Here is a 13,036-nt window from a genome sequence, read left to right as displayed (position 1 = left end):
GCACCGAGAGACCGGCGGCTCTGGTTATCGGGACGCTGAGTGTGCTGGCCTGTTCGGAGATTGTCCCCTGGGGCTTTGTATAAGGTCCTCGAGTTAAAAAAAAAATACACGTAGACTAAGATGTTAACTGTCCTGTACTATCACCAGTGGGATCATCAGTAGATCTGCCACCTTTCTTCAGGAGTTTCGGCCCGCTTATGATCAAGACTCACTCGAGGTGATGGGCCAGCAGTGCTAAAGCATCACCTCTCACTGGCGAGCTTAAAAACTTGGCATCTGCCTCTATCAGAGTTGTTGGTCACTTCCATCCAACAGGTAGTCTGCTCTTCAGGTGTCTATGCAACTACAGTTGCATTATCCGTTATAAATAACTGATGGTGGTCCCCAGAATTGTGCTTATACAGCGAGCTACAAAAACTTTCCAGTGTGGTTGATATTTGCGATGTTACATCGCATTTTAACCCCCTGTGTTCCATAATTTCTGATGTTGATCTTCAATATTCTGACTGTCAGGCGGATTCTAGCGGCCAGTCGAGCCCGCAGGGGGCTCCGGGGACAAAAGAGTGGAGAGAATGACAAGGACCGGGAGATGGAGAACCGACGCAAATCCATCGTTTTGCTCTTCAGCATAACCGGTAGTTTCATATTGTTACGGGAAACGTACGAGGTTTTTTTTTGTCTATAGACGGATTTCAATGAGTTTAGTTGATTCTGTTCCGGATGCCCCTTACATCACAGACCGCACTTCGGGAAATGCTGTAGATTCTGAGTTCCTGCACAGACACGTGTATTTACGCCCTGACTCAGAGCAAAATTCGACTGGAAAAAATAATGCAGTGAAGTACCCACTGAATCGCATTTTGAAACTCCTGAAACGTGAGAGGTAAATGCTGTAAAGTATTACAATTGAGCTCCCTTCATGCTCCCTATTTGCTGTTTACTCTTTTCCACACAAAATGCTGGAGAAACTCAGGTGGCCAGGGAGCATCTTTGGAAAACTGTAACCTGTCGACGTTTCTGGCCGAGATCCTTCATCAGAGCCCTGTCAACTGTTACTCTTTTCAATTTGTGTGTGTTGCCTTAGAGTTACAAAACACCTGACGGAATTACTAGGATCCCAGAGAAATCCTCTTTGTACCTCACGTCCTGCCCTGTTAAATTGAAGCTTGAGGTGAACCTGTTACCCCTGATTCCCGGTTCTGACAAAATTGCCTAGTCTTGGGGTATATTTTCGTCTATATCAGCCACACCTGCTCCCGTCATAACCCATCCTTTATTTCATCCAATCCACTATCCATGCCAGTATCTTTCCTGTAAAGCGCTAGGATTTTATCTTGTTAAGCAGCCTAATGTGTGGTCCCTTCTCAAACGCCTTCTGAAAATCCAAGTAAATGACATCCACTGTCACTCCATTGTCGACACTGCTTGTTACTTCCTCAAATAATTCTAACAGATGTGTCAAGGCATATTTCCCTTCATCGAAATCATGCTGACCCTGACATATTTTATCGTTAGTCTCCAAGTACCTCGAAACCTCATCCTTAATAAGACTCCAACACTTTCCCAACAATTGAGGTCAGGCTAACTGGCCTCTCCTTTCCTTTCTTTCGACTTTCTCCCTTCTTAAAGAGTGGAGTGACATTTGCAATCTTCCAGACTTCTGGGACCATGCCAGAATCCAGAGATTCCTGAAAGATCATGAGCAATGCATCCGGTATCTCTTCAGCAGCCTCTCTCAGGAATCTGAGACGTAGTCCCTCTGGACCTGGTGAAGTCCTTCTGGACCTGGTGACTTATCCACCTCAAGACCTCTGAGTTTGCCAAGCACTTTTTCCTTTTTATTAGCAAAGGCACTCACGTCGACACCCTGATACTCACAGACCTCTGGAAAGTAACTGATATTTTCTACAGTGAAATCAGATGCAAAGTACCAATTGCGTTTATCTGCTATTTTTGTCCCCCATTGCTACCTCACCAGCATTATTTGCCAGTAGTTCAATATCAACTCCCATCTCTCATTTACTGTTTATAGAATTAAAAAAAAGACTTTTGGTATACTGCTTTATTGGTATACCTGTCAATTTGAGAACTTCTTCTTCTTTGTATCCAGCACCTTGTGAATATTTCCGGAAACTTCATGCTGTGCTGTAATCCCTGCCAGTATCCTCCTCCAATCCACTGAACAAGGTCCTCTTTGATGCCTCTCTAAATCCATTTATTCTATTAGGATAAGGATATATCTGAGTTATGCTTCACCCTCTGTAATGGATGCAATTACAGAGGCCCGGGTTCTGCAAATTCTCAATCAGAATTATGGGAATGATGGTATTAAATTCTGAGCAATCGTCGATGAACTGCATCCTGACAGAAGTGCTTGTGTTTTCCAGGTAGTCTAAAGCCGTGTGAAGAATGTCACACGAGGTCAGTGGGTCATCAGATGCACCGTCTGCCGTTGACCAATTGTGGCAATAGGCAAATTGCAATGGGTCCATATCCTTGCTGAGACAGGAAGTCAGTTTGGTCATGACCAACCTCTCAAAACATTTAATTACTGCAGATGTTAGTGCAACCGAGCAATAATCATTAAGTGTGCTCACATTATTCTTCTTATACACTGGTATAATTGTTGCCTTTTTGAAACAAGTGGAACTTATGCTTGTAACAGTGAGAGTTTGAAAATGTCCTTGAATGCTACCGTGAATCGGCTGGCACAGGTTTTCAGAGCCTTACCAGGTACTCCATCTTGACCTTTCGCCTTGTGAGGGTTCATTCTCTTTAAAGACAGCCTAACATCGGTCTCTGAGACAGAGGTCAGTGGGTCATCAGATGTAGCAGGGAATTTCTGCCTGTCAAAGCGGGCATAGAAGGCATTGAGTTCATCTGGTAGTGAAGCATCACTGCCATTCACGCTATTGGGTTTCGCTTGGACCTCAAACCTCTCTGCTCAGCAACACTAATAATGGTCTTCCCTTTAAGCCTTTACTAGTTGCTTTTGGCATACCAGGGTGCAACACTTCACACTTAACTGTGTTCAGCTCCATCTGTCCTTATCTGCGAATGATCTACATTGCTTTGTATTCTGTTCCAGTCTTCTTCACTATCAACAACTGCACCACTCTTGGTATCATTCAAAAACTTATTAAACCACCCATCTACATTTTCATCCCGGTCATTTTAATATTTCACAAATAGCAGACATCCCGGCACACATCCCTGCTGAACGCAACGAATTACAGACTTCCAGCTCGAATAAGTCTCTCCAAACACTTTCTTTAATCAACAGGGACATTGTTAAATGCTTCAGTAAAAATCCATGCAGACGACATCATCAGCTCTACCTTCATCTATGTCTTTCGTCGCTTTGTTACAAAACTCAGTCAAGTTGTGAAGATGGGACCTGCCCAACACAAAGTCATATTGGCTCTCCTTAATTAGTCCTTGGCTTCCAAAAACTCATATATTCAATCTCGAAGAAATTTCCCGGCAATTTTGGTACAACTGATGTGAGACATACCGATCTACAGGTCCCTGGATATTCCCTTGTTCCCTTCTTACATACAGGTTTAACATTCGACACTCAGCCGTCGTCTGGTTACTTGTCTGTGCCTAGTAAAGATATGAAGCTACTGGTCAATGCCAAAGCAATCTCGTCTCTTGCTTCACTCCAAATCCTGGCGTAAACCCCATCAAGCCCAGGATGTTAGTAAACTTAATACTCATTAGGAGAACCAATACTTCCCTCCTCATTGACCTCTAAACTCCCTAGCATATTTATGCATGCAGCACTGTCTACCAATCCACATCATTTCCCTTTAGTAAATACTGAAGCAAAGTACTTATTATGTATTTCACTCATATTCTCCGTATCCAAGAAAATGTTCCCCTCTTTATCCTTGAGGGGTCCTACCCTCTCCCCAGTTATCTTGTCTCGCTATATGTAGAGAGTTCCTTGGGTTCACCTTAATTCTACTTGCTAAGGACTTTTCATGGTCCCTCTTGGCTTTCGTAAATTCCCTTTTTAGATTCTTCCTTGATTCTGCATAATATTCAACTACTCCATTTGAGCCTAACTTCCGAAATTTGACGTACTTTTCCTTTTTATTCTTGACTAAATTCTTCACTTCTGTGAGCATCCAAGTTTCTCTACTATTTCCATCCCTGTCCTTCGTTCTACCAGGAAATATATTTTCTGTACTCTGTGCAATTAATCTTTAAACACTCTCCCCATGTCTGATGTGTGTTTACCGTAATAAAAGTTATTTCCGATTAACCCTTCTTAGTTCCTGCGAATACCCTCCTAATTTGCCCTTCTCCTATTTAAAGATATCCCATCCTCACCTATAGCTGTCTTGAAGATGAGGAAGTTGTGGTCTCAGTCACCTAGCTGCTCACCAACTGCGTGGGCAGTTACCTGAATAGACTCATTACCTTATACCAGGTAGTAGTACAATCTCATTCGTTTGATAGCACACTTCCTGTTCTTCAGTACTCTTCAAATGGTATCAGTATCTGAAACCTCCACAGTGTCTCCCCTGTGTGTAGATGTGAAATTGTCCCTGATTAGTCGTCTAACTTACGCCTCTTTTATATCCTTATCTAGCTTTTCAAAGACTTCAAAAACCTGGTAGTTCAATCACGCGTCTCTGCCCATTTCTCAATGACGTCTCTGTAATGGACACAACACTCCAGTTCCATGTGCTGATCCGTGTTCCGTGTTCATCACCTTTACCCATAATATTCCTGACATTCAAATACACACCATTCAAACTATATGTCTCGTCATACCTGTTAATTTGACTTTGCCTGTCCATACTTTCACTGAAGTCTAACTTCCTGTCTAATACTTCACTTACTGATCTGGTGTGCCGATTCCCCGCCCCCTGCAAAACGAGTTTAAACCCTCCCGAGTAGAATTAGCAAACCTGGCGGCCACCGTATTACTTCCCCTCCAGTTAAGTTGCAACAGGTCCCTTTTCGAAAGGTCACCCCTTGCCCAGAAAAAAAAACGGTTTTAACTTCAAACTTGAAACCCTGTCCCCTACACAACCTCCTCTGTCACTCATTCATTTGTGCTATCATCCTATTCCTACATGCATAACCCCACGGCACAGGGAGTAATTCAGAAATTACTACCTGGGAGGTCCTTCTCTTCATCCTATATCCTAACTCTATATACTCAGTACACCACTTCATGGAAGTCAGAATCTTTTCCACTTTTTTGACAATGACTTTGGTGCTAATATGCACCACGACCTCTGGCTGTCCTCTTCCCCTTGAGAATATCCTGCAGGCGCTCTGATAAATCTGGACCCAAGCACCCGGGAGGGATCACAATATTCTGGAGTCTCTTTCGCGGCCACAGTATCTCCTGTTTGTAACTGTAAATATCAAGTCCCTGATCACTCATGCACTGCACGACTTTACCCTTCCTTGCCACAGGGCAATCACCAGGGTTTCTTCATCTCATTTAGAACTTAAAGAAATTAATGGAATTAGGTGCAGGCAAAAGTTACCAAAAGTGTTTGTGGATTCGGTCTGACTGCCAAATAGAAATTGACCACACCGGTTTTCTTCCAGAGACAAAAGGCGAGCTACATGGTGCATTCGCTGGTCGTGAGATAGTCCTTAGTGTACATGGGCGACAGGAGGAAAGATGGGATATGAGACAGGGGAATTACCGTGGATAGGGTCAGGGCCATATCCATAACAGAAATGTCCTCCAGAGACCGAGTCCAAGATTTATCTAGGATGAGGAGCAGCTAGATCCAGTGCCTGATTTCGGGAGCAACTCTCAGCGATCCCAGGACCAGTGGAGTTGTCAAATTGTGGCTGGGTGGGAATATTTTAATGGAAACTTGATTATACTCAGAAATTGCGGTACTGTCATTGTGTCCTGTCCTGGGTCTGGGGAGGAGCTCTGAGTGGAACTGGAATTATACCTTATTTCTGACTGCACCGGTTTCCTTTCAGAGACCAAAGGCAAGTTGGATCGTGTGTTCATTGACCACAAAATACAGTCCGATGTGTACAAGGATGACAGAAGGAAAGAGGCCTCTTTCCGAACTCTACACACTCTATATGTAGGATCTTTTCTCATTTTGTGACAATGAAATTGTGTCAATTTTCACCAGGACCTCTGGATTTTCACTCTTCCCCTTGACAATATCCTGCTGCTGTACCTACACACCCTGGACTCTAGCACCCGTGAGGCAACACACCATCCTCGTGTCTCTTTTGTGGCCACAGTATCTCCTGCCTGTCTCCACTAACTAGTGAGTGAATTGTAACTATCACACTGCCTGTCTTTACCCTTCTCTGCCACAGGGGAACCCCAGGGTTTCCTCATCTCGGTTTGAAATTCGTAGAGTCAGGTACACGCAAAATTTTCCAAAAAGTTTTCGTGGACTCAAGCTGATTTTCTGAGAACCTCGCTTAAAAAACTGCTACGCTCAAGACATGGATGAACACAGAGAATTATTGGCCTCACAATCTGCCACATAATGATCTTGCACCTTATGATTTACCTTTCTCTGCAGCTGTTATACTTTGTCCTGCATTTTGTTAGTGTTTCAACTTGTACAAGCACAAAACACTGCATTATTCTTTGATCCAATATGCTAATACACCTACAAGAGGGGAGGCCTGTCTACATCTGAGATTCTGTAACATACAATGAAAAAAATTGATAACGGAAGTTGTTGAGGCTTCAGGAACAAGTGATCATAACATTGATAGTCTCGAAGTACTTTTGGGGAATATACCAGTGGAAACGAAAACTCTTAGATTGAATTTCAGAAAGCCAAAGTTTGTGCAGATATGGCAAAGACCTCAAAAGGCAGACTGGAATAAACTGCTTGACATTGTGTCAGCTGAGGGACAACGTCTTCGATTTAGATAGGTAATACATACAGTGCAAGAAATGTTCATACCCAAGGTCAGGAGATCCAAATTAAAAAAAAAACTAGAGATCAACTACATGGATGAGCACACACACATAAATATATATATAAATATTGAAGAAAAGACAGCTAAGTAAGGAATACAGAGAAAAAAAATAGTAATACATTTTGACCATAGGGCATATGAAAATATGAGAGGTACAGTCAAGGGGAAAATTAAGATTGTCAAAGGCAGGTTGAGAAGATATGCTGATAATATTAAGATTGACCAAGAAATTTTGTCAACACATGAGTCATAAAGGAAATGTTAAGTGGAACGTTAGGTGTATTAGGAATAACACTGGGGTGTTAAATTATGCATAGGAGGACATAGCAGATGCTCTTAACTCTTATTTTGCTGAAGTGTTTACCTGAAAAGATGTTAAAAATAAAGTTGCTTAAGCTGATTCAGAGATCTGAGTAAGTAAGATCCCGCTTCAGCTGAAAAGGTTAATACATCTAAGTGTAGGACAACATATATCCAAGGGTACTTAAAGAAATCCATGTTTAAAAATATAAACACATAACAAGAATTTTTCAAAACTCTGTAAAGAATGAGGAAGTCTTTAAGGACTTGAAACTGGCTAAGATTTTCCTGGTATGTAAGGAGGGTGACAGCACTGACCCTTTTAACTACTTACCAGTAAGCTTAACATGCATCGTGGGTAAGATAAGAGAAACATCAATAAACACGGTGTTGTACAAGCATCTGATAAGAACAAGGTTGCAGCAAGTGGGAATAAAAGGATCCTTGTCTGGTTGATTGCTAGTGAAGAGTGGTGTTCCGCAGGGATTAATGTTGGGACCACTACAATCTGCTGCATATAAATGATTTAGATGATAAAATAAATGGGTTTGTTGCCAAATTTGCAGATGATATGAAGATTGATGGAGGGGCAGGTAGTGTTGAGGAAACAGGTAGGATGCAGAAGCACTGAAACAGATTAGGAGAAATGGCAAGGAACTGGCAAATGAAATACAATGTTGGAAAATGCATTGTCATGTATTTTGGTGGTGCTGATAAATGTGCAGACTTTTTTCTAAAAGGGGAGAAAATCCAAAAATCTGAGAGGCAAAGGGACTTTGGAGTCATTGTGTGCAACACAATAATATTTAACTTGGAGGTTGATTTGGTGGTGAAGAAGGAAATGCAAAGTGAGCATTCATTTGAGAGGTCTAGAATACTCGATCAGGGATGTGATGCTGAGGCCTCAACTTGGGTATTGTGTACAGTTTTGTGCTTCTCACCTCGGAAGAGATGTGCTGGCATTGGAGAGGGACCAGGGCAGGTTCACAAGGCTGATTCCAGGAGTGAAAGGTTTATCATACGAAGAACATTTGATGACTCTGGGTTTGTACTTACTGGAATTTAGAAGGATGAGGGACGTTCTCATTGAAACATTCCGAATGTTGAAAAGGCTGAGACAGAGTAGATGTGGAAAGGATGTTTCCCATGGTGGGAGAGTCCAGGACAAGAGGGCACAGACTCAGGAGAGAGGGGTGTCAATGCAGAACAGCGATGTGGAGAAATTTCCTTAGCCATAAGGTGGTGAACTTGTAGAATTTCTTGCCACGTGCAGCTGTGGAGGTCAGGTCGCTGGGCGTGTTTAAGGCAGAGATTGATAGGTTCCTGATTGGACATGGCATCAAAGCTGATGGGGAAAAGGCCTGGAAATGGATTTAGGCAGGAGAAAGAAAGAATTAGTCATAATTGAATTTTGGAGCAGACTCTATCAGCCAAACGCCGACCGTACCTCTTGCTAGAGATGCTGCCTGGCCTGCTGCGTTTACCAGCAACTTTGATGTGTGTTGCTTGAATTTCCAGCATCTGCAGATTTCCTCGTGTTTACAAAATGTGAAATACCGTATATTAAAAAAGTGAGGTATTATCCAAAGATTTAATGTCCCTTTAGAAATCGAATGGCAGAGGGGAAGAAGCTGTTCCTCAATTACTGAATGTGTGACTTCAGGCTTCTGTATCTCCCACCTGATGGTAACAGTGAGAAAGGAGCATGCCCTGGGTGCTGCAGATCTTTCATAATGGACGTTGCCTTTCTTAGACATCAGTCCCTAAAGATGTTCTGGGTATTTTGTAGGCAGGTTCCCAAGATAGAGCTGACAGGATTTACAACCTTCTGCTCTTCTTTCGATCCTGTGCAGTATCACAGTGTATCATAGACTGACAGGTACAGACTGAAACCCATCTCTGACACTGCAAAAGAGACTAGTAGATGCAGGAGGAACACCACAATCCTGCAATCTATGCATTTGCTTCTGGCTGTTTTCCTGCCTCTGCTTGACCTATCTATTTGTCAGTTTGCCTATTGGCTTCTCTCTCTTTCTTTCTCTCTCTCTCTCTCTCTCTCTCCCTCTCCACCCCCCCCCCCGCTCTCTTCTAACAATTTACCTCACTCTGGTCTTTCTCTTGTTCATTTCAAGTCGCCATGCATCTATTCATCTGCCAATTTCCAGTACTTTTGGTATCATTTAACAGTCTGCCCATTCCTTTGCAGATTGAAACTTTTATTCTTGATTTCTATTGACCTTTGACAGATTTGAGATGTCCATTAAAGACAGTTATATCAGCAACATCACACAGAAAATGCTGGAGGAACTCATCATAGTTCCTTGTGTTGCCCTGGATTGCCAACATCTTCAGATTATCTCGTATTTCTACATTAGCAGCATGCTTATTTTACCGTTTCCATCCTGATCTCGGCTTCTCTATTGTATCTTTGTTCGAATCTGATTTTGTGTATTTCGAATTGTATTGACTTAATTACTTACATTCTTCAATATATATGAGAAGTAAAAATCTCTGCGTTATGTCTCTGTCTAAATGTGCAATGTGCAATTCATAATAACTTGTAATAAAGAGTATGCACAACAGGAGAGTCACGATAACATAGAAATACATTCGTGCAATTCGTGTGTGTGTGTGTGTGTGTGTGTGTGTGTGTGTGTGTGTGTGTGACCTGGAAGAAGCTGAAGGACGGAAGGACAGTTCAAAATGGGAAACTGCAGGGGCAGGGGTAGGGATCGGTCAGTGTCGCTGGTCTCCGTTCAGAGATGAATAATTAGACAACAAAAAGATGAAATCTGTAAGTGCACATGCCTCCTGACAAATCTCAGTCTTTGAAAGTAAATCCACCGGCCTATTTCCACAAGAGACGCTGCTGAGGTAATGCCAAAGAATTTTGATGTATTTGTCTCCAATCGCAAGAATATTTACAATAGAGAAAATAGTATTAAATTAAAGTGTTTGTTCAAGCAGCTGTAACTGAGCAAGTTAATGAGGTGTATAACCGTATCTCTGGAGACAGACCCTCTGTATAAATCAGGGCCGCTTTGAATGCATCAGCTGTCTGCCGGAGCTGAGAATACAGGAGCAACAAAAATCACAGATTCGCACTGAAATGGTGTATCCGGTCATCTGGCGGATAGAAGACGTTTACTATCCTTTTATTTCAGCCTTTGGAATTCCCGGTAAGCCGCAGTGTCAGTTGCCGTGGGCGGATGTTGAAGTTTAATCCCAATGATGTGATTGATTCTGCCGCTGGTTTAACCACTCATATTCCAGTGCCGGTATTCCGCATTTCAGGAATGGAGTGGAAACACCGGGACAATAGATGCTGGGATTTCTATCTAAAAACAATCCGCTGCAAGAATTTAGCGAATCTGCCAGTTTCTGGGGGACTGAGCGGGTCAGGCAGCGTTCTTCCAGCGGTTTGTGATCAATCATGGGGTATTCGGCTCTCTGCTTTTGGTCTTGTAGTAGCTGCACTGCATTTGCAAATATTGTGTTTATGCAGCCTGCGAAGCTTATGGCAGTTGATAGTCCGCATTTGAATGTGAGTGATTGTCTACTTTGGTGCAACAATCAACACATCGACTGCAGTAATACTTCAGCAAATGTGAGGAGTTCCGTGTTGTAACACGAAACTGTTGTGGATTTATGGTAAATGTCTGCGATATGACTGAATATAAAGCAGTTGATGGACAACACAATGAAGTCTATGCTGAGTCAATTAACACAACCGATGCGGTGCTTCATAGTTATCAATACTGTGAAATGTATTCTATTATACCTACATCTGACACCGTTACACACATCTGACTACAGCACCGAGTTCAATTCCTTTCCCCTGCTTCCCTGTGATGGATTCAGTGGGAGGTGTCATGTCTGTCTGTGAGGTTGTGTCAGACTGCGCTGTACCTGTTGGAATCAGCCAATGTTCTGTTGTAAAGCCAGTGATGTGGTAATTTTTGGAATAGGAAACAAACTTCGGGAATGCTGGAAACACTAAGCCCCAAGCAGCTTGTATGGAAAGAAAAAAAACAGTTAATACTCGTGTCAGGGGTCTCTCTGAGAACAGTACTGAGGAGAGATACTTTAACTGTTTTTCCACATATTCTGTTTTGACTGGATGAGTGTTTGCAGCATTTCCTGTTTTTGTTCCGTCCTTCGGCTTTTCTGTCACTGACAGGGATCGCCATGTTAGCTGATGATTGTCTAATGTAAGAATCCCGCCATCAGCGTCCGGATTTATTTATTTCATCGAGACAAGACGCTGAAGGCGCCGGTTGAAAATGTTCCTTCCAGTATTGATCCTGATAATGTCGTTATAAAGTTTTAGCTTTCCGCTGCTACTTCACATTTCGGCCATCAGTAAGGAATCGACATTCAGATAATATTGACTATTTTTATGGTGTAACCTCTTCTTTGTCTCCGTCAGCTCTGCGCCCTCTCTCAAACCTCCCACCTCCAAATGCAACAATAAAATAGAAATATTACAGGGTCCCCTCAAAATGCTGCATCGGCTTCTCCTCAGTACTTTTTTCTCAAGTTGCTGTTCTCTGTCTCTCTTCCAGCGAACTTGGTGGCGATTGTGATCCTGTCCCGGGGAAAGTGCGGCCTCTCCAAATGTATCTCTCGCTACCTGGTGGGAATGGCAGTGGCCGATCTCCTGGTCGTTATCTCGGAACCGCTGCTGAGGGTGACTGTTCAGATTTATTTTCCCCGATCATTCCTGCGAATCACTCCTGTGTGCAGACTTCGTCAATGGTTTATTTATGCGAGCATTGTAGCCTCAGTCTGGCTGACTGTCGCTTTCACCGTCGATCGATTTGTGGCTATTTGCTGTGAGAAGCTGAAAACAAAATATTGCACCGAGAGAACGGCGGCTGTGGTTATCGGGACAGTGAGTGTGCTGGCCTGTTTGGAGACTGTCCCGTGGGGCTTTATATACGGGCCTGGAGAAATAATTGACGGTGTTTCCTGGTATTGTGCTTTTACACTGAGCTACACAAACTCTCTCTCATGGGCGGCATTTGAGGTGTTCCACCTCATTTTAACCCCTTGTGTGCCATTCTTTCTGATGTTGCTGTTCAATATTCTGACTGTCAGGCGGATTCTAGCGGCCAGTCGAGCCCGCAGGGGGCTCCGGGGACAAAAGAGTGGAGAGAATGACAAGGACCGGGAGATGGAGAACCGACGCAAATCCATCGTTTTGCTCTTCAGCATAACCGGTAGTTTCATATTGTTGTGGGGAACACAGGTGGCATTTTATATACATAGACGGATTTCAAGGGTTTTTTTTTTATTCTCTCACGGATCCCCGTTACATTACAGTAAAGACATCGGATATGCTGCAGATTCTCAGTTCCTGCACCAACACGTGTATTTACGCCCTGACTCAGAGCAAATTCCGAGGGGAACTGAAGAATGCGGTGAAATACCCACTGAACCGAATTATGAAACTCATGAAAGATTAGAAATAAATACTGTGAAGTTTTACAATTCAGCTGCATTCATGCTCCATATTCTATCCCCCACTTTTGGGTAAATGGGGGAAAAAAATGACAAACGGAGTTGCGAAACAAACACGAGAGAATCTGCATTAGCTCGAAATACAAAACAACACACATAAAATCAGATCCTGATGAAGGATCTCGGCCAGAAACGTCGACTGTTTACTCTTTTCCTCACACAAGATGCTGGAGGAACTCACCAGGTCTGGCAGCATCTATGGAAAATAATAAACTGTCGACGTTTCTGGCCGAGACCCTTCATCAGATTCCTGTCAGCTGTTTATTCT

General features: G+C 42.9%; 1 pseudogene; it reads left to right on the top strand.

Moving 5' to 3' along the window:
* Positions 1-484: 484 nt before the first annotated feature.
* Positions 485-12,713, top strand: LOC134339713 (probable G-protein coupled receptor 139; annotated as a pseudogene).
* Positions 12,714-13,036: the final 323 nt, after the last annotated feature.

This window comes from Mobula hypostoma, chromosome 30, assembly GCF_963921235.1.
Source record: "Mobula hypostoma chromosome 30, sMobHyp1.1, whole genome shotgun sequence".
NCBI classification, from domain to species: Eukaryota; Metazoa; Chordata; class Chondrichthyes; order Myliobatiformes; family Myliobatidae; genus Mobula; species Mobula hypostoma.
The sequence above is the reverse complement of the archived record's forward strand: the minus strand, read 5'-3'. Positions and strand labels throughout refer to the sequence as shown.